The sequence below is a fragment of the Schistocerca piceifrons genome, chromosome 6 (genome assembly GCF_021461385.2).
Source record: "Schistocerca piceifrons isolate TAMUIC-IGC-003096 chromosome 6, iqSchPice1.1, whole genome shotgun sequence".
Taxonomy (NCBI): Eukaryota; Metazoa; Arthropoda; class Insecta; order Orthoptera; family Acrididae; genus Schistocerca; species Schistocerca piceifrons.
This window is the reverse complement of record NC_060143.1, coordinates 270153276-270176358: the sequence shown is the minus strand read 5'-3', so window position 1 is coordinate 270176358 and position 23083 is coordinate 270153276.

Genomic DNA, 23083 nt, shown 5'->3' with positions numbered 1-23083 from the left:
GCGATTTTAATGGTTAACCAGTTTTTGAGCTTTTGGATTCGGGCAGTCTTTGGGTTTGCTTAACGAGGGTTGGTAGTTCGCACACGCTGCCTAATGAAGTATCCCTAGCTTGCTGGCCCTGGAAATCTGTGTAGATTAGGAGATGCTGTTGTTGGGGGATGTTACGGTTGCGGTCCAGATTGAAAATTTCACATGGATGATTCAGGTGAAGACGTCTCGGAATTTGCCAGTTTCTACTACTTTGCACAAAACTTTATCCGATATGTTGATCTGATTTCTGATTAGAGGAGATGCAAGTTTTCTTTTGGCTTTGACAGGGTGCAATATTATAAGTTTTGTAAGTACCGGCTGGGAAGGGTTACCGAGAATCATTTTGGAGTGATTGCAATGGAGGGAGTTAAGGACAATTAAGATTTTAGTTCAAATGGCTCTGAGCACTATGGGACTCAACTGCTGTGGTCATCAGTCCCCTAGAACTTAGAACCACTTAACCTAACTAACCTAAGGACATCACACACATCCATGCCCGAGGCAGGATTCGAACCTGCGACCGTAGCAGTCGCATGGTTCCGGACTGCGCGCCTAGAACCGCGAGACCACCGCGGCCGGCTAAGATTTTAGTAATCTACCCCTTAGCAGGCACGGGGATTTCATCAGTTGTGTAATGAGTGTGGCGATGTACTGACCGAAAGTGTAGTGAAAGGGAAGGAGTACAAGATTGAGGTTACTGACAACATACCGGCACGACACCTGCCGTATTGTCTCTCTCTTCACCTCGTATTAACCAGCTCAAGCTGTGCATAGACTAAATATTGAGAGAGGGGGTTGTTAGGACGTCTACATCATCTTATACATCCCACGTATTTGTCGTGTCCAAGGGACATTACTGGATATGACCAGCAGTGGGTTATAGAGCTTTGAAGAAGAAGGTAGTTTTGCAGTCAGCACCGTTACATGATCTGCATACGTGTTTTGGCTGGTTTAAGAATCCCAACATTTTTACAACTCTCGACTGTAATCAGACTACTTCCAGGTTCCGTAAACCGAAGAATCTAAACACGTGACAGCTTTCATTATCGACTGGAATCTTTATGAGTACAACAGTGTGACGTCTGGGCTTTCCAAAGGTATTGCAGTCCTGTCTAGTATTTTAGATAATATTTTTTCTGGGTTAAAGTTTAGCTGCATTTATCATTATCTTATGTTTATTGTTGACAGTATTGGATCACTGTTTGTATACGCGACTATGTCACAGTTGGTGGTACCATTATCTTGATGACCTAGTGATTCTTGGTGAGAATTTCGAAAAACATCTTCGACATATTAGAGAATTTTTGGTGTGACTCAGGAAGTCTTGTTCACTGCTAAATTGACCAAAGTGAAGTTAGCCCGCTCTGAAATTTCCTAGTTAGCAGCCAGGGGTTAAGGTAGATCAAAGCCGTACGGCAGCCATCCACTCGTTTCGTCCTCCAAAAAATGCGGAAGGGGTGGCATGTTAAATTGAGATGCTAAATCTCTTTAGGAAATTCGTACCTAACTTTGCCCAGTTAGCGGCTCCTATAAATGGACCTAGGAAGAAAGGGGAAAATTAGAGTGGGGTCCATCCGAACATGCTTTGGTGAGCGGTCTGGTGTTGGCAACGTCTGACTTCAACAAGGAGTGCAGACTGATGCCTCATAGCTGTCCTTTTGCAGGAAGAGGACGGGGGTCGCCGTGCTATTGTGTACACACCCCACGCCCTCTCTCCGCTAGAAACGAATTATTGCGTGTATGAGATGGAGGCACTGGAAGTGTTATTTGCATTTGAAACATTTAGAATCTATCGCGAACACTGTCCATTTGTGTTAGAAACGGATAACCGTGCCCTTTGCTAGGTGCTGGCAAGACTGAGGTATCGGGCGTATTGCTATACGGGCAGTGAGAATTTCGGCGTTCCAGTTCAAAGGAAGGCACATAAGAGACAGGGAGAATTTCGTTGCGGACAGTCTGAGCAGAATATTTGGAGATGACAAGATCGGTTCCCAGTTGAGGAAGTACGTGAATCAGATGAATCGGATGGTTCAGATCATGTAATTTTATTTAACGACATTGCCAGACGATAGTATACTGAGCGGGAGCTGTCAGGATTGAAGGAGAGAATTAGGAAAGACGATTGAGCCATATGATCTGAAAGGGGACATTCTGTGTCGCACGGTAGGAGGGAGCGGACATAATATTGCCTTGCTCTAGGATATGGTATCTCTGGTTTTTTAGTACTTTCACGAATGCAAGGTGGGCCGTCATGGGTCTTCATCTGGATGTTCTCCTTGGCGGAACCATTCTGTCCACTGCAAGGAAGTTTACGGTCTTTCAAGTAGTTACTAAGCTGTTTGTGTGAAATTGCTTAAAATATTTTGGAAAAGACTGTAACAACAGACACTGGTCCATAGTTCTAGAGAGATGTGGTAGAACCTTTAAAATGAGCTGCTCAGGTAAACTCCATATGCTAGGCATTTATTCATAATAAACGCAAGTGGTTTGCAAATAAAGTGTATCGTCCCTTCTACTGTGGTTCAAATGGCTCTAAGCACTATAGGACTTAACTTCTCAGGTCATCAGTCCCCTAGAACTTACAATTACTAAAACCTAAGTAACCTAAGGACATCACACATATCCATGCCCGAAGCAGGATTCGAACCTGCGACCGTAGCAGTCGCGTGATTCTAGACTGTAGCGCCAAGAACCGCTCGGCCACTCCGGCTGTGTAGTTAGATAGCCAATAGTAGCCCATAGTTTTCGAGGTTGAAATTTTCTAACAGCATTTACTGTATACGGGTGTGACAACATCCCACAGCAAGTATCTCTACTGCTGATGCGTTTGACTGGTTAATTTTAGGTCTTAATTCCTGTACAATCGTACTAAGGTATTTATTGAGCTCTTCTGGCTCAAACAGACCGTCTTCAGATTGGTTACTAGTGGTTTATTATCTTATAACACTGACTCAAATTTATAGAATCTGAAAGATGTCTTGCGACATCCGCACAGACCTAATGAGGAAAAATGACAAAGTAACAGCTAGAGAGATCGAACGAAAGAAAAGATGCTAAAATGCCAGACTTCATATCTAAAGGTCACAGGTTCGATCGCCAGTCAATCCTAAAATCTTTATCTGCCACTTTCCACTTCTTTGACTTCTGACAGATTTCGATGATATGAAAGATGCCGAGTTGCACAGTGGATCGGAATCCACGTAAAACTGAAGGTCCTCCTACAACTAGTTTGGTAAGTCGTTCAGAGCTCGGAATAAGGTAGTCGCATACCAACAGGGCAGTGCCTAGTAAAGCACTGTGGTGTTCAATACAATCTTTGGAATGATTACTGCTGTACGTATTGTCAAAAGTACGAGCACCTCATTAATTCTCAGTCACGACATTGTCATTTAGTTTATGTATGGTATCTTATACATCGTCCTGGCTGTCCTGTGTCCTGACTGAAAATAGCTCCTACAGGTTTGATCTTAATATCTACATTACAGATTTCTGTAATGACGTGTATACTTCTGGACGTTCTAATAACTTCCCTTAAAATGTTACAGTATAGCATGCAAGTATTTGTTGAACCTTAAATTCTTCTGGTATTTACATAAATTTGGCTCTTCCTTTTGCATGGGACTTTAATTCCCTTAGTTATCGATGACTTGCGGCTTTAATGGCTTTTCTGGATATGTTTCTCGGAAAGTTACTATTAAATTGTCAGACAAATTTAGTATGGAATAAATCGAATTTGACATTTCCATCTATTTCTATACTAGCTGACCGGACAAACTCTGTTCCGCCTTAAAGCCAATAAATAATCAGATTTTGAATGTTCAATTTTTTATTAGTAAATACAAATAAAAAAATTAATTATGTTAACGATTCTTTATTCTTTAAGTTTTTAGTGCATAGGTTCCACTCCTCAGTTAAGTACTGCAACTTGTCATATGAACGATGTGTTTCAGATATTCGTTGCAGTTGTCCAGTATCGCGACGTGTAAGCACAATATCGCGTGTTTCCAAGTGTTCACCACCAACCAGAATGGCAACTTCATCTATTGTTGGAGCGTTAAGTGTGCGTTCTTGTGTTCCAGATGGTCGTTTATCTGCTGTGATCAAGACTTTATAGTCAACATTTGGCATGCGCTCTTGAACAGCCTGACCAACGCATGACGTTCGTGAAGTAGTTGCTGCAAATCTTGAACAGTTGCTCTTTTCATTGCTGCATTGATCTCTTGACGTCGATCAAGTTGATCTTCCATGTTGCCCATGAAGTATATTTGTAAAAATTTATGCTGTGCATCTTCGAGAGGTAGCAATGATTTAATTCTATGGTGAATCTGTCCTTGTATCTACAAAATAAAATATTACTGATTTATAAACATTTTTTTTTAAATTAGAGAACATAATAGTAGGAATAAGTATAGTAAGTTATTCTTCTACCATATTGTGTGTAAGTACAAAAATAAATATCAAAATACCTTGAATGTCGGATTAAATCCTTGTTCTTCGGTACTGTCTGCGCCAAATGAGGTCATTTGGAAACAATTAATGTATTTTTGGGTGTTTGCAAGAAAATGACGTAATTCGGGTGTTTCGCCACAAAGCAATGAATGCAATGGCTCAGGTGGCGGAGTCAATAATGGCAATTTCACTTTCCCACTAAGGCAGCACAATCCGTGCGTTTCTCCGGAAAACTTCAATGCGCCACAATACTCGCAAACAACGTCCATCGGCCCAATGCAACCGCAAGGCTGCAAGCAGCAATCAAATGCTGCACTCGTATCTAAACGTTGCTAGATTCAAATCATCACGTGATAAATCTCTTCTTGTGCGTCGAAAATTATCTACATGTTGATCACTGTTGTTCGCTCGACGATTTCGCATTGCCAACCGAGCCGCTTCACGGGTTGCCTCACTTTGCTCTTGTGATTGAGAAGCACGAAGTCGAGCCATACTAACGCGGCGCTCTACGTGGGCAATTTGTTGTTCTTCTTTAGTCCTTTCATTCGCAATGTTTTGTATCCTTCTTGCATTACTGCGTCGTCGAGAAATATTCGATCGTCTTGGTCGTGGCATTGTTAATGGTGATTAAAAGAAAATACAAATTATTTGTTTAAATTTTTAATTAATGATATATACTGATGCTTAATCATAGCTGTCACTTGCGTTTTGTTATTTTATGTCAGATGCGTTTTTGTTATACCACGTTTTATAGTGACGTTTAGCTTACATTTGCGTTTTGTTGTTCCGTGCCAGATGCGTTTTTTTATACCACGTTTTATAGCGGTCGAACGGAATAAAAAGTGTCCTATGTCCGTCTACTGGTTCTAAGCTACCTCTCCACCAATTTTCAGCCAAATCGGTCCAGCCGTTCTTGAGTTATAAATAGTGTAACTAACACCACTTTCTTATATATATGTTCCATACCACTTCTTTATCTTGCTCTTAAAACACTGTATTCTGCTCTCATTAATAAGTCTCACTGCTTTGTGTGAAATTGTCCACAAATTACTGCCTGGTTTCCATAGACATAGATACTCATTAATCTCATTTACGTTACAGTGAGCTATGAACAGGATAATTCTAACAGCTTCTATTAATGTTGTAAATACAGCATTATTAGAGTGTACTCGATAAAAACAAGAAAAAATTACTACCAAATCATTGCTTGTCCACTACTATAATCCGTCAAAAGTCTAATGATCTTTAACAGCTTTGGAATGAAATTCTCAGACTGGAACGTTAGCACATTTTTCTAAATCCGTGCACGACATCTGCTGTGGCCGAATGTCCAGAGAGGAGAGCCTGAGAGCAGCACACCCGCGATGCCGTGTTCCACTCGCTGTGGAGGTGACCGCCATGAATTTGCTGGGAGAACCATTAGCTAATGGCGCGTGGTAATTCAGACTGTTCACAGCCGCCAGATGTGTGAAATATGTGTCGGCTATTGAGAGCCTTCAAATCATGACTCCCATTCCCATCTAGCAATACATGTCCCATGTCGTATCAGATGGATTGCACGTGTAGTTAACTCGACCATTCGTGCTTTCAGGCAAAGTCTTAAATGTTCACTGCACTGCAGTAATTGAAAGATGCTCGATTGAGTAATGAGAAACATTTTAGACCCGCTATGTTGAGGTCGTTTTATTCATGCATCAAAACAACCGTTTCAGATTATACATTGTAGATAAATTAAACCTAAAGCTTATAGGAATATTGTGAAATAGCCTGCTTTCTCTTGTTGGAGACAACTTTTAATGTTTGCCAATGTACACATGCGTACAAGTGAGAATTTTCTCAGATAAATTAAGTGTGACGCTCTCACTTGAAACGAATGAGAATACAATATTGACGATAATTTGTATTGTAGGTAATTTTCAAGTGTAAATGGAAAGGGGAATAAACTGGTTCAGAACTAAATAATAGTAATAATAATAACAACAATAGCGCTGTGAGGGATGCACGTAGAAACCTTTCTGTGGTTGTGCGCTCCCTACAAACGCTACCAGCCTTAGCAAAAATTGCTCTGAGCACTATGGGACTTAACATCTCAGGTCATCAGTCCCCTAGAACTTAGAACTCTTAAACCTAACTAACCTAAGGACATCACACACATCCATGCCCGAGGCAGGATTCGAACCTGCGACCGTAGCGGTCGCGCGGTTCCAGACTGAAGCGCCTAGAACCAGCCTTAGCAACTCACAACTGTTGCAAAACTACCATGTGATATCGAAGTGGATATTTTAAAACACTGTTTCGCTATGAGACGTAAACTTATCATTGCGCCGTTCATCTCCTATGTATTGTTCCTCCTCTACCTGTGAAAATGACGCTTCGTATTGACCGAAAAATAATCCCAAATGCTACTGCATCGTCCAGTGTTTCCATACAACTGCAGAAGCAGTATCCTAAAAAACGTAATTCTTTGCTCGCATCCTAGGATGAACTACATATGCCTCTCTCAGCTGTTACTGAGTGGACTCACCGTCCATTAATGCAGCACTCATGTAGACCGTATCGAAAGTTACAGAATCTGATCCATGGGAATGCATACTTGCTCTGGTATCAGAGTCACTTGATTTTCAGCAACAACCTGCCCTCGTCAACCACTTAGGCATCTGTTACACCCTCTTGTCTCCCACCTAGTAGCCCTCTACTTCTGTCCCTCACCCATCCACAAGTGGTGTGCGTGGGCTAATCAGAAAGGCTTTACCCCTACTTTTTATTCGCCGAAAAAAGGTACATGCAGGTAACTACACACTGTTCTACTTACCTTATGCTATTTTTTCACCTATTTCCCCCCCCCCCCCCCTTTCGGTTAAGACATTTGTCCCGTCACAGCAAATTTGAGATGCCCCTGTGGCATAATTCGTCCGGATGACTGTGAAACCACTATCGGACTGCTGCCTTGGCTTCATCGTTGAACACGAGTCACTGTCCTGCCAAGAGCATCTTCAGCGGAGCGAAAATGTGGAAATCGCTACGGGCATCGTCAGGACTGCATGGTGTGTGGTCAAGACGTACCCGGTGAAACGACTGGAGCTGGTTGGCGGTTTGGGTACCACTTGTGGCCTCGCATTGTTATGAAGGATAACCACGCTGTTCACATCTAGAATCCTTCGCTACTCTTTCCTCATGGCAGCTTGCAGACGTAACTGTGTGGAACAGTAATTGTCGGCATTCTCGGCTGCACCCAGTAGCATGAAATCCAGCAGGAGCGGTCCGCGGTGATTCCAGGAGGCCGTTAACGTCACTTGAGCAATAGATGGCGCTGAACTGAGTGCTTTTTTTATGTCACAGGTGAAACGGAATGTTTGCACATCATGCTCTGCTGGTGAAATGCTTTGTGTATGGTCATCGCCAATAACAATGCGATCCAGGAAATTCTCACGCGCTTCGGCAAACCGTTGCGGATGATTCAGTGAAGCCTTTCATCAGTCATCCAACTTCTTAGGTATGCACCGATATGAAACCTTCCGGTACCCTAAGTACGCGGGAATGATGCTGTAAAAATTCTCTTACGAAATGCGCGAGGGAAATTTTGTCCTCAGTCAGAGATTAACGTGGTTACCCCGAACGCTGAAGGTCATGTAGGTCTTCACGGCCTTTTGCGAACTCACACCATCAACACCTCCACCTCCTCTTCCTTATCACTCTCCTCCTCCTCCTCCTCCTCCTCTTCTTCTTCTTCTTCTTCTTCTTCTTCTTGCACATTTCAAAGCAAGACTTTTTTTCCCACGTGCGTGAATTGCATTTCAGTGTGTATTCGACGAACGTTTGTGAGTTGCTCTATAGAAAACGAATCAACTCCGTCACTCTCAAACTGTGGACGTGTGAAGCACAACCGTCGTCTTCAACAACTGACAACAGCGCCTTGTTGCGCAGCTACCCGTAGATAAGACCGAACCAAGAAAGGCCAACCGGTGGGAATTAATATGTTGACTTTACATTTGTAATCGTAGTTTGGCTAAGAGAATAGGAATGAAGACTTTCTGATTCAGCCTCTTAATGTCACATATTTATCTTTCGGAACTTACATGTTGATGTTGTATGTAAATTGACCACTACGTCGAGATGTTTGCAGGAAGTTGTACCTTGTTTCAATTGTATCACTTGATTTCTGATCAGCAGCACCATATAATGTTGTCGAAACGATAAGGAATGAATAAACCGATGCCGCGCGGGATTAGCCGAGCGGTCCAAGGCGCTGCAGTCGTGGACTGTGTGGCTAGTCCCGGCGGAGGTTCGAGTCCTCACTCGGGCATGGGTGTGTGTGTTTGTCCTTAGGATAATTTAGGTTAAGTAGCGTGTAAGCTTAGGGACTGATGACCTTACCAGTCCCATAAGATTTCACAGACATTTGAAAGTTTTTTGAATAAACCGGCAGAAAGCGTGACAGCTACCTCACTTGGAAAAGAGCTTTGAAACATCCCCTTAGGAAAATTTACGAATTACTGTGCTGGTAAGCCTCTTACGTTATTTGATTTTCAAACAGCTCGTTACTTATTCTCATCATCACTAAACTGACACACAATATTTTTAGCGCAATGTCATCTGAATTTCAATAATAAAAAAAATGGCTTTGAGCACTATGGGACTTAACATCTATTGTCATCAGTCCCCTAGAACTTAGAACTACTTAAACCTAACTAACCTAAGGACATCACACAACACCCAGTCATCACGAGGCAGAGAAAATCCCTGACCCCGCCTTTCAATAATCCCTAGAAAAGAATGTCCCTGAGTAACAATAACCTATACCTTTCATGAATCACTTACCTCACAAAAATCTTCGTTACTCGAACTACTGCAATACACCGAGCGCCAATACTGCCAGCTAAATAAAAGATTCTAACTACTGAAGGCACCAACTACTGATAGGCATAGTCAGCAAATGAAAGATTTTGATACAGAACAAACAACGTATTTACCTTAATAACGTTCAAAAGTCGTAATATATATATCAGTTCATGACATCCAGTCCTACAAATTTCGTTTTTCTGATGGACACACGTCCAGATCATCCGCTCTCAAAACTCTGCCATCTCTCTTCCCACATCCACCACTGATGGCGGCTCACCTCCAACTGCGCAACGCTACGCGCTATTCGCATCCAAACGCCTAACACTACAGTAGCAAATATTCCAACAATGCAAACCAGCCACAGACTGCTCACAGCACAGCCAGTGATTTTCATCCAGAGCGCGACGTGGCGTTACCAAACCTAAACAGCCTACTTACAGCTTGAAAAATGAAATGGGAATCGAAATAAAAGCTGAAGAGTATGGCTTTAGGTGGCAACTTCCATCCTCTAAAGAAAGCAGAAACTCATTAGAGGGCAACGAGAAAATGGTACCAGTAAGTAAAACGCTTTTTTTTTCTAATTCCTCGTTCACTGTGTGAAAAGGCGTCATTAGCTATAAAATTGCACGTTTTTATATAGTGGAGTAAATGCCACGTAATAATGCTACAGCTCACACATAAAAAACGTAAAGCGTAAATGCAATGATATACGAAAAAACGCATTTGGAAACAGGTATTATTTCCCGAAGCAGTCATACAAGAAATAAATAAAAGAAGATTGTGATTATTCTGTTGTTTTATAATAAAGCAACACATTTTTTTGCCTGTGTTTCCTGGTATTGTAAGTCCAATCTGAGTCTCGTCCTAAGACCGTGTATAGTTTTCTGATGAAGTCAGCAATGTTTTTCTGTGATGTGATAAACGGACTGGTAAGAATGCACAAGCCTTCAAATATTTTCATACAATGAGTTCGACCACTGTATTTAGTTATTGTCCTTATAGCTCTTTCCTGCAGTTTGCAATTTTATCCATGTTTTATGGATCTTATTATCCTCAAGAATATGCTATTTATTCAGCCCAAACTACTTCTCTTTGAAATAAGAATGGCACAGTGACGGAAGAAATATTGCTACAGGAAAAAGTACAACATCTTAGTGCGTTTATACCGCTGCAAGCAATTAATAGTCGTACCGAAGCTGGCCCCGCCGCGAACAGGCGCCGTTAATCTAAGACATCGCAGCTGCCGCCGGCTGCGCAATGTTGTACCTCAAAGCAGACGTATATCATTAGCTGAACTTTAATTACCGAGTGTCGGGCAGCGCGGGGAAATTGTGCGCTGCTGGTTGCAGAGACCGCAGGCGCTGCTGAATAATAACGCCGCCAGCGCCGCGCAGCGCCGTGGGACGCAACCACCATCCCAGCCGCTGCCCGGGGAAGCCCCGTACCCTGGCCCACACCCACATACTATGCCGACGTAATTATCAGAATTGCGTTCCCCACCGCTGAGCGCCCACGACGGTTCGGCTGCGAGTGCCGCACCCAGCTCCGGACGTTTTTCTATTGTAGCCGACACGATTATTCGCTGGAGAGAGAGATACGTACACTACGCAGATATTCTCGGGGAAAGTAAAGAAGAATCGAAAGAAATGATAACGGTCTAGTAATATCTTAGAAGAGAATTTGCGTTCAAGTTAAAGAAACCAATGTATTGTCGGGGGGAGACTAGAGGATGAGAACAACGATATAGTAAGCAATAGCTTTGGGAATATAGTATAGATCTAAGTAAATCGTATTACCTGGCAGGCGCATGTAAAACAGAGCTTCCGATAGAGAATAACACCCGAAGAAAATGTCCTTCAATACAATAGCTGCAGGTATGAGGGGCGTTCAATCAGTAATGCAACTCTTTTCTTGGTTAATTTCGTTTGATAAAAATGAGGAATATATTGTGGGAAATCATAGAATATTCCCTCTTCAGCCCCTACAGTTTCACGAATTTCCGGTAAGTGTCGGCGCTGTACGTAGCTTTCAAAATGGCGCCTGCAGCGGAGGTGCGTTGTCAGCAGAGAGCCGTCATTGAGCATTGGCGGAAAACCAGAGCTTGATACATATTCACAGGTGTTTACAGAATCTCTGCAGAGGTCTGGCAGTGAACAATAGCACGGTGAGTCTGCAACGTGGAGCTTACGTGCAACCTGGTGACAAGTGAAATAATAACAAGTACAGAGGACTTGCAAGATACAACTAGACTAGTGGAATAATCGGGTCTACTGCCGGATGTTTGTGTCGCTCTGGCACCATATTTGGGCCACGTAACTTGTTGCCTTCTTCAGGTGCGACCTGAGACTGCCGTATTGGAGAATCTTGTCCACTATTTATGCCCAGAGGGCGCTGGGTGCTCTCTCTGCCGTCCGCGCCTGTCTGGCGCTGCCTGTAACGTGTTGTCTCTTCCCCGGTGCTCCCTCGGACGTCCGCGCCCGACTTGGTCGCCGTTTGTGGCATCTGTCTGAGGCCCGTCCTGTGTCGGGCGTTCCGTTCGCGGTCCGCGCCCACCTGGTGCTGCTCCTGAGGTTTTGGCCCTTCCCTGGTGCTCCCACGAACGTCCGCGCCCGGCTCGTCCACCATCTGTGGTCGTGGCAGCTGTCTAGGGCCGGACTCGCGTTTGGCGAGTTTCAGGTAGCACCTGAAGAAGGCCAGGGATTACGTGGCCGAAATATTGTGGCAGAGCGACACAAACATCCAGCAGTAGACCCGATTATTGCACATGTCAAGATCTCGTCGGGAGAGCCTGAAGAATTACAACAAGATACAAGTAATTTATTACTGAGCGACAGTTTAACCCAAAGGGCACAGTATTTACCAAAAACTTTCTACAAGTGTCTCTTATTCACAAGCCAGAAAAATACATTACACAATAAATTTCTAATTGAATTAGGTGCAAACAAAAACTTCTTATAACTTCTATACTAACTGTAAGCACTTCAATAATAAAAGATAAAATCAGTTTCATTTAACAAGGGCACTTGAATAATAAAGGTGAAATAAGTTTCTTTTAAATAGGCAACCGCAATAGGACAATTCACATAACTTCCAATTTCCGCTACCCATCAAGTATTTCTCTTTAACATGTATATAAGTTCAACTCCAGCTGCACATAAGGTATAATTCAGAACACTAGTCTCCTTCCTTTATGGTTTTGAAGGTAAATATATAAGCAGTATAGCAAACGGAACAGACGCCTTGACGTCCCAATGCAGAGGAAACTTAACTTAATGCAAGATCCCCACTCACTGCAACCCGAAGAACTCCGTGGCCGCCGTATCGGTTGCCATTCTGCCCGCGGCCAAAATAACCTCCCGTTCCCTCTGGTACTGGTCGGCTAAGGCGTCGTGTTCCGGACATCGATTTAGACATGGGCTAGGTGCCCGCTGCAGTGCTGCAACCAAAGAGCACAAACACACAGCCGCAGTCAAAAGAAACAATGTTAACAGCCCCAGAATATATTAAGATAAAATTCCGCAAAGATAGATCACATCAAGACAAAGACAAATTAAAAATGGTTAAAGGAAATAACTGTAGACCTCAAATTTCAAAATATGTAAAATTGCCCCAGCACAAACAGACTAGTTTTAAAAGGGCAACGATAAGACAAAGCGTAATATTATTACACCAGTACGTCGCAGTTCCAATACAATACTGACACTCATAAGAAAAGGTAGAAGCTAGTGATAACACGGGTAGGCCCGAGTGCAAAACTAGAAAGCTTGAATGTCTACTTCCTCAATAAACAGCTGCGTGGGGCATAGTTCAACTCCACAAGCCAAAATGAATAACACATCGCTCAGCGTCCTGTGTAGAAGACCATGGCCCAGTCAAGCCTCAAGAACTTGCAATAACAGGTCCGCTTCCGTACTCCGAGGCACATTGTTGTTGTTGTTGTTGTTGTGGTCTTCAGTCTTGAGACTGGTTTGATGCAGCTCTCCATGCTATCCTATCCTGTGGAAGCTCCTTCATCTCCCAGTACCTACTGCAACCTACATCCTTCTGAATCTGGTTAGTGTATTCATCTCTTGGTCTCCTTCTACGATTTTTACCCTCCACGCTGCCCTCCAATGCTAAATTTGTGATGCCTCAGAACATGTCCTAGGAACCGGTCCCTTCTTCTTGTCAAGTTGTGCCACAAACTCCTCTTCTCCCCAATTCTATTCAATACCCCCTCATTAGTTATGTGATCTACCCATCTAATCTTCAGCATTCTTCTGTAGCACCACATTTCGAAAGCTTCTATTCTCTTCTTGTCCAAACTATTTATCGTTCATGTTTCACTTCCATACATGGCTACACTCCATACAAATACTTTCAGAAACGACTTGATGACACTTAAATATATACTCGATGTCAACAAATTTCTCTTCTTCAGAAACGCTTTCCTTGCCATTGCCAGTCTACATTTTATATACTCTCTACTTCGACCATCATCAGTTATTTTGCTCCCCAAATAGCAAAACTCCTTTACTACTTTAAGTGTCTCATTTCCTAATCTAATTCCCTCAGCATCACCAGCTTAATTCGACTACATTCCATTATCATCGTTTTGCTTTTGTTGATGTTCATCTTATACCCTCCTTTAGAGACACTGTCCATTCCGTTCAACTGCTCTTGCAAGTCCTTTGCTGCCTCTGACAAAATTACAATGTCATCGACGAACCTCAAAGTTTTTATTTCTTCTCCATGGATTTTAATACCACATACTCGGTCAAATCCAGCTAACTCCACGCAAACACACGTTTCACCCTCTGAGCAGCGACACGTACCGTCCGTTCCGAAGCCAAAACCCAGTCTCCCCGCCAGCCTACCAGCACCACCACCGGCCAACGAGACAAAGGTAAGCAACGTCAGAGGGAAACAATCGATCCAGGTGGATCGAACGGAGAAAGCGACTGCCGCCAGCGCCTCCCCACGTATCAGAGTCCTTGGGCGCAGCGTCAGCCCTCGTCACAATGTCGCGCAAGCCTGTCAGACTTCCCGTTTGGCCGGCGGGTCGCACACAGCTGTTGGAACGTACGAACCCTCTCGTTCGAGGTGATCGACAGATCGCAACTAAACACCACACTGCTCAATTGATAATTCTGTTGATAATTCAGGGATCTTCTTTCACCGGTCGCGAACTCGAAGATGTGTGCCCGCTAGGTTTCTCTCCGCTTAACATAAGACCATAAAGAGCAACGAAGTTGGTCGCCATAATTTTTGTCGATCGTAACTTGATTCTGGATGCTGTTTACAAATGACGATCTGAAGTTCCTCTGGTCTTGGTACGTTAATCTTATTCTCACATATCTGATACTTGACAAAGTGTCTATTCATTTATCTTCATGGCTATGTACAGGAATATGGTAATATTATTAGGCGGAGACGGATGAGCGCTGCGCCTGCGCTGTTGTGCTTAGCGGGGCGCGCTCTAGTGGGAAAGTTGTGTACGCGCTGACTACGAGGAACTATGTACACAACATCCCTCCCTTCCGGGGGAAGAAAAAAAGCTTTTGAAGTTTGCTTGAAAAGCCTTTTTTTGCTGTTTCCTTGCTTTCCGGCATGCGTATGTCTGTGGGTGCACACATGTTGCTTCCCGTGGCATTCGCCCGCGGTCCGCTAGGAAAACCCACTCAAAACCTACGGAACAGGGAAACGGAGAAGCAAAAATTTTGTTACATAATTGCATGTCAACATCGGTACATTGGTAATAGCTTAAATCTATTTCTTCTTCGACGTCCATCTTCTTTGGAGATGTCGGCTGTGGACGGCTGGTGTAGTTGGCTGCCCATGAAGGTGCTGCGTCGGCGTGGGCGGCGGCGGCTGCGTTGGCGGCTGCTGCTGCGGCGGCGGCAGCGTCGGCTGCCGGTGACTGCGTCTGGAATCCTGCGAGCTGCTCGGGGTTGACATCTGCTTCTGAATCTGCAAAATGAAACAGCCTAGGAGTTCTGCCTATATGTGACTGATGTCTTTGCTGCCGTAATTCATTAGTATGGCGAATAACTATGCCGCTTTGCGTTCTTATTCTATACATGACATTTCCAATGAATTCTACAATGGTTCCTTGTGTTGAAGTACGCTGTCTTCGACTATAGACAGTTACGAGGACTTTGTCGGTTACGTTGGATCGTCGTCCTTTCGACGTTCGTTGATCATTTTCTGGATGCATTGTGGGTTTTAGGATAGACATCAGAGTCCTGTGTGGTCGCCCATGCAGTTTTCCTGCTGGTGACTGTGCCTCGAGCGGAGTAGCTCGGTATTGTCACAGAAAAATTAATAAGGAAGTCTCTTTGTTTTACTGTTGCACCAACTTTGTCATGTGTGCCTTGAACGTTCGTACGAATCGTTCGGCGAGTCCATTAGCCTCAGCATGAAATGGTGCCGTCCTGTAATGTTCAATTCCGTTCATCTGACAGAATGACTGGAATTCTTGCGAGGTAAATTGTGTGCCTTATCGGTCACTATGGTTTGAGGCAATCCTTCAATTGAAAAGATCTTTGACAACGCTTGAATTGTTGTCGCTGAAGAAGTTGTACGCATTTGTAGTACAAAAGGGAATTTTGAAAATGCATCAATGACAATTAACCAAGAAGTTACAAGAAAGGGACCTGCATAGTCAATATGCAATCTTGACCACGGTTCTGTTGCCTGTGGCCACGGAAAATATTGTCTTGGCGGAGCTGATTGATGCGTCTGACATAATTTACATTTAGAAAGCATTGTTTCAATATCTTTATCAATGTTCTTCCAGTAGCAATGTTCTCTGGCCATGCGTTTCGTGCGTACTATGCCCAAATGACATTGGTGTAACATTTTTAACACTTTATTCCTAGGAGCTTTGGGTATACCTACTCTTGTTTTTCCCGTTTCACTGTGAACTAATATGACGCCTTTGTGCACTGTGAGAGCATGTCTCATGTTCCAATAAGATTTCACTTCTGGCTGAGCTAACATGTTCTTATCGGTTGGTCATTCCGTAAGAATATACTGCTTTATCTTTGATAACACTGGATCTGTGGGCACTAATTGAGCTATTAAGGTGGCACTGACGGGGAAATTTTCCGCGACGTCCTCACTGATTACGTCTATCTGAAAACATAAGTCCTCTGATTTGTCAAAATGTTCATCTTAACCCGCCGGTAGACGTGAAAGTACATCGGCGTTGGCATGATTTGCCGTCGATCTATATAAGATCTCGTAATTGTAATTAGACAGTAGCAATGCCCAAAGTCCTAAACGATGTGCTGTCTTAGGGGATACACTATTATGTGGTCCGAATATTGTCACCAATGGCTTATGGTCTGTGAGCAGAATAAATTTTCGTCCGTATATTTCTTCTTCCGTGTGTTTTTGTTTTTAGGAAGCTTTAATTGTCGAGTGCTAGTAATAGTGTTCCATAGATTTCGTGTTTGTTTTGAATACAGTCAGTCCCTTTAGTCAACCACAGTGCCAGTAGTGCTAGTGTTTGTTTTGAATACAGTCCAGAGACAGGTAGTGCTATTTTCATTGTTTTCTACAAGAAGTGGCTAGCAATCACAGTTTAGTCAACAATCAGTCGCTTTTAGTGAATTAGCAGTCTAGTTAAAAGTTGATTAACTCTCTACAGTAAATCGATTCCTTAGGATGGATAGGATGTGTGACTGCTGTGTACGGACGCAGGAGGAGCTGGCCACTGTTCGCGAACAGCTGTGCGTGTTGATGGCCGCGGTCAGCCGTCTTCAGGCTGCTGCCTCGGAGTGTAGCGGCAGTGGGGAGTCTGGTGCGTCGCATGGTACACTCCAGGTGTTACTTGCTTCACCCACTGTCCGTGCTGTCGAGACATCTTCGCGGGTACCGGGCGCGGTTGGGCCACCCTCTCATCAAGGGGAGTGGCGGGTTCAGCTGCGTTCGCGGCGCACGAGGCGGAGGGTAAATGTGGAGGCTGGCCGTGTGGCATCGCCCGCTCTGCCTGTGAGTGGACATGTGGCTGCTCCTTCAGCAAGGTCCGAGCAGGCACACGGGGGGGAGGGGTTTGTTAGTTATTGGGAGCTCCAACGTTAGGCGGGTGATGGAGCCTCTTAGGGAGATAGCGGAAAGGTCGGGGAAGAAGGCCAGTGTTCACTCTGTCTGCTTGCCGGGGGGTCTCATCCGAGATGTGGAGGAGGCCCTGCCGGCGGCGATAGAGAGCACTGGGTGCACCCGACTGCAAATTGTGGCTCATGTCGGCACCAACGACTCCTGCCGTCTGGGTTCAGAGGTCATCCTCAGTTCGTACAGGTGGTTGGCAGAACTGGTGAAGGCGGAAAGCCTCGCTCGCGGGGTGGAATCAGAGCTAACTATTTGTAGTATCGTTCCCAGAACCGATCGCGGTCCTCTGGTTTGGAGCCGAGTGGAAGGCTTAAACCAGAGGCTCAGACGATTCTGCGGAGATCTGGGGTGCAAATTTCTCGACCTCCGCTATCGGGTGGAGAAATGTAGGGTCTCCCTGAATAGGTCAGGCGTGCACTACACGCAGGAAGCGGCTACAAGGGTAGCGGAGTACGTGTGGAGTGCACATGGGGGTTTTTTAGGTTAGAGAATTCCCGCCCTTGGCCCGACAAGACGCCTCCTGAGACGCGGCGGGGTAAGAGTAGGCAAAATGCAACAGGGAATGTGCTAATAGTAAACTGCAGGTGCGTCTATAGAAAGGTCCCAGAACTGCTCTCAGTAATAAACAGTCACAACGCCCATATAGTACTAGGGACAGTGAAGGGGGAGGCGCGTTTATAGCGATTAGAAGTGCAATAGTATCGCAGGAAATTGACGGAGATCCGAAATGTGAAATGATTTGGGTGAAGGTCACGGTTAAAGCAGGCTCAGACAAGGTAATTGGATGTCTGATGTGATAGAAGAAGAAACAGGAGTCGATTTAGAAGAGATAGGGGATCCAGTATTAGAATCGGAATTTAAAAGTGCTTTGGAGTACTTACTGTCAAATAAGGCAGATGAGATAGATAACATTCCATCAGAATTTCTAAAATCATTGGGTGAAGTGGCAACAAAACGACTATTCACGTTGGTGTGTAGAATATATGAGTTCGGAAAAGCATCATCCACACAATTACGAAGACGGCAAGAGCTGACAAATGCGAGAATTATCGCACAATCAGCTTAACAGCTCATGCATCGAAGCTGCTTACAAGAATAATATACAGCAGAATGGAAAAGAAAATAGAGACTGCTCTAGGAGACGATCAGTTTGGCTTTAGGAAAAGCAAAGGGACGAGAGAGGCAATTCTGACGTTACGGCTAATAATGGAAGCAAGGCTAAAGAAAAATCAAGACACTTTCATAGGATTTGTCGACCTGGAAAAAGCGTTCGACAATATAAAATGGTGCAAGCTGTTCGAGATTCTGAAAAAACTAGGGGTAAGCTATAGGGAGAGACGGGTCATATATAATATGTACAACAACCAAGAGGGAATAATATAAGTGGACGATCAAGAACAAAGTGCTCGTATTAAGAAGGTTGTAAGACAAGGCTGTAGCCTTTCGCCCCTACTCTTCAATCTGTACATCGAGGAAGCAATGATGGAAATAAAAGAAAGGTTCAGGAGTGCAATTAAAATACAAGGTGAAAGGATATCAATGATACGATTCGCTGATGACATTGCTATCCTGAGTGAAAGTGAAGAAGAATTAAATGATCTGCTGAACGGAATGAACAGTCTAATGAGTACACAGTATGGTTTGAGAGTAAATCGGAGAAAGACGAAGGTAATGAGAAGTAGTAGAAATGAGAACAGCGAGAAACTTAACATCAGGATTGATGGTCAGGAAGTCAATGAAGTTAAGGAATTCTGCTACCTAGGCAGTAAAATAACCAATGACGGACGGAGCAAGGAGGACATCAAAAGCAGACTCGCTATGGCAAAAAAGGCATTTCTGGCCAAGAGAAGTCTACTAATATCAAATACCGGCCTTAATTTGAGGAAGAAATTTCTGAGGATGCACGTCTGGAGTACAGAATTGTATGGTAGTGAAACATGGACTGTGGGAAAACCGGAACAGAAGAGAATCGAAGCATTTGAGATGTGGTGCTATAGACGAATGTCGAAAATTAGGTGGACTGATAAGGTAAGGAATGAGGAGGTTCTACGCAGAATCGGAGAGGAAAGGAATATGTGGAAAACACTGATAAGGAGAAGGGACAGGATGATAGGACATCTGCTAAGACATGAGGGAATGACTTCCATGGAACTAGAGGGAGCTGTAGAGCGCAAAAACTGTAGAGGAAGACAGAGATTGGAATACGTCAAGCAAATAATTGAGGACGTAGGTTGCAAGTGCTACTCTGAGATGAAGAGGTTAGCACAGGAAAGGAATTCGTGGCGGGCCGCATCAAACCAGTCAGTAGACTGATGACCAAAAAAAAAAAAAAAAAAAAAAAAATAGGCCCACTGGCTCAGCAGCTGTTATGACTTACCACCTGAAGGATAATTTGGAAAATATTTCGAGTAGATTTCCCCACCATGTAATAGTTCTGGGTGGAGATTTTAATTTGCCGGATATAGACTGGAAGGCTCAAACGCTCATAACGGGTGGCAAGGACAAAGAATCCAGTGAAATTTTTTTTAAGTGCTTTATCTGAAAACTACCTTGAGCAGTTAAACAGAGAACCGACTCGTGGCGATAACATATTAGACCTTCTGGTGACAAACAGACCCCAACTATTTGAAACAGTTAACGCAGAACAGGGAGTCAGCGATCATAAAGCGGTTACGGCATCGATGATTACAGCCGTAAATAGAAATATTAAAAAAGGTAGGAAGATTTTTCTGTTTAGCAAAAGTGACAAAAAGCAGATTACAGAGTACCTGACGGCTCAACACAAAAATTTTGTCTCACGTACAGATAGTGTTGAGGATCAGTGGACAAAGTTCAAAACCATCGTACAATATGCGTTAGATGAGTATGTGCCAGGCAAGATCGTAAGAGATGGAAAAGAGCTACCGTGGTACAACAGCCGAGTTAGAAAACAGCTGCGGAAGCAAAGGGAACTTCACAGCAAACATAAACTTAGCCAAAGCCTTGCAGACAAAAATTACGCGAAGCGAAATATAGTGTGAGGAGGGCTATGCGAGAGGCGTTCAATGAATTCGAAAGTAAAGTTCTATGTACTGACTTGGCAGAAAATCCTAAGAAATTTTGGTCTTATGTCAAAGCAGTAGGTGGATTAAAACAAAATTTCCAGACACTCTGTGACCAAAATGGTACTGAAACTGAGGATGACAGACTAAAGGCCGAAATACTAAATGTCTTTTTCCAAAGCTGTTTCACAGAGGAAGACTGGACTGTAGTCCCTTCTCTAGATTGTCGTACAGATGACAAAATGGTAGATATAGAAATAGACGACACAGGGATAGAGAAACAATTAAAATCGCTCAAAAGAGGAAAGGCCGCTGGACCTGATGGGATACCAGTTCGATTATACACAGAGTACGCGAAGGAACTTGCCCCCCTTCTTGCAGCGGTGTGCCGTAGGTCTCTAGAAGAGCGTAGCATTCCAAAGGATGGGAAAAGGGCACAGGTCATCCCCGTTTTCAAGAAGGGACGTCGAACAGATGTGCAGAACTATAGACCTATATCGATCAGTTGTAGAATTTTGGAACACGTATTATGTTCGAGTATAATGACTTTTCTGGAGACTAGAAATACACTCTGTAGGAATCAGCATGGGTTTCGAAAAAGACGGTCGTGTGAAACCCAGCTCGCGCTATTCGTCCACGAGACTCAGAGGGCCATAGACACGGGTTCCCAGGTAGATGTCGTGTTTCTTGACTTCCGCAATGTTCCCCACAGTCGTTTAATGAACCATGTAAGAGCATATGGACTATCGGACCAATTGTGTGATTGGGTTGAAGAGTTCCTAGATAACAGAACGCAGCATGTCATTCTCAATGGAGAGAAGTCTTCCAAAGTGAGAGTGATTTCAGGAGTGCCGCAGGGGAGTGTCATAGGACCGTTGCTATTTACAGTATACATAAATTACCTTGTGGATGACATCGGAAGTTCACTGAGGCTTTTTGCCGATGATGCTGTGGTGTATCGAGAGGTTGTAACAATGGAAAATTGTACTGAAATACAGGAGGATCTACAGTGAATTGACGCATGGTGCAGGGAATAGCAATTGAATCTCAATGTAGACAAGTGTAATGTGCTGCGAATACATAGAAAGATAGATCCCTTATCATTTAGCTACAAAATAGCAGGTCAGCAACTGGAAGCAGTTAATTCCATAAATTATCTGGGAGTACGCATTAGGAGTGATTTAAAATGGAATGATCATATAAAGTTGATCGTTGGTAAAGCAGATGCCAGACTGAGATTCATTGGAAGAATCCTAAGGAAATGCAATCAGAAAACAAAGGAAGTAGGTTGCAGTACGCTTGTTCGCCCACTGCTTGAATACCGCTCAGCAGTGTGGGATCCGTACCAGATAGGGTTGATAGAAGAGAGAGAGAAGATCCAACGGAGTGCAGCGCGTTTCGTTACAGGATCATTTAGTAATCGCGAAAGCGTTACGGAGATGATAGATAAACTCCAGTGGAAGACTCTGCAGGAGAGACGCTCATAGCTCGGTGCGGGCTTTTGTTAAAGTTTCGAGAATATACCTTCACCGAAGAGTCAAGCAGTATATTGCTTCCTCCTACGTATATCTCGCGAAGAGACCATGAGGATAAAATTAGAGAGATTAGAGCCCACACAGAGCCATACCGACAATCCTTCTTTCCACGAACAATACGAGGCTGGAATAGAAGGGAAAACCGATAGAGGTACTCAGGGTACCCTCCGCCACACACCGTCAGGTGACGTGCGGAGTATGGATACAGATGTAGATGTAGATATGTAGTCATGAAACTTCTGCACTGCAAAGATAATTGTTAGTGCCTCTTTTTCTGCTTGGCTATAGTTTCGTTGACTTGAGTTTAAAGTTTTCGACGTGTATGCAATCGGTTGTTCAATTCCTTGATGTTTATGGGACATGACTGCACCGATCCCGTAATCTGACGAGTCCGCCGCAATAGTGATCAACTTTTGCTGGTCATATGTCGTAAGACATTTTGCGTCTACTAAACTTCGTTTCTGTTTGTCGAATGCGCGCTGCCATTCTTTGGACCAATTCCACGCGACTCCTTTGCGAAGCAATCTGTGCAACGGATCGGAAATTTCAGCTGCTTTCGGTATGAACTGCCGGTAATAATTAATTTGGCCTAATATAGCTCTTAGTTGCTTTAAGTTTTTCGGAGCTGGCAATTTCTGTATTGCTTCTATGTGCTGTGGTGTCGGATTGATTGCGTTATTTGACAATATATGTCCTAAATACTGAATTTTCTTGACAAAAAATATACATTTGTCCTTGTTGCACCTGAGATTGGCCTTTCTGAGAACCTTGAACAGTTCTTCCTGGTTAATTAGTAAATCTTGCGGAGTTTTTCCCGAGACCATTATGTCATCGAGACAGTTAACTGCGTTAGGACAGTTTCTAATTAATTGTTCCAAGTAACGTTGAAACAGGCTTGGTGCGCTAGCGATACCAAATGGTAAGCGATTGTAGCTGTAAAATCCAAATGGAGTATTTATCACCATAAACTTTTGTGTATCTTTGTCCAAAGGGATCTGCAGATATGCTTCCTTTAAATCCAGTTCGGCGAAATAAACACCCCCTGCTAATTTATACATCAGTTCTTCCGGTTTCGGAATCGGGTATGTATCT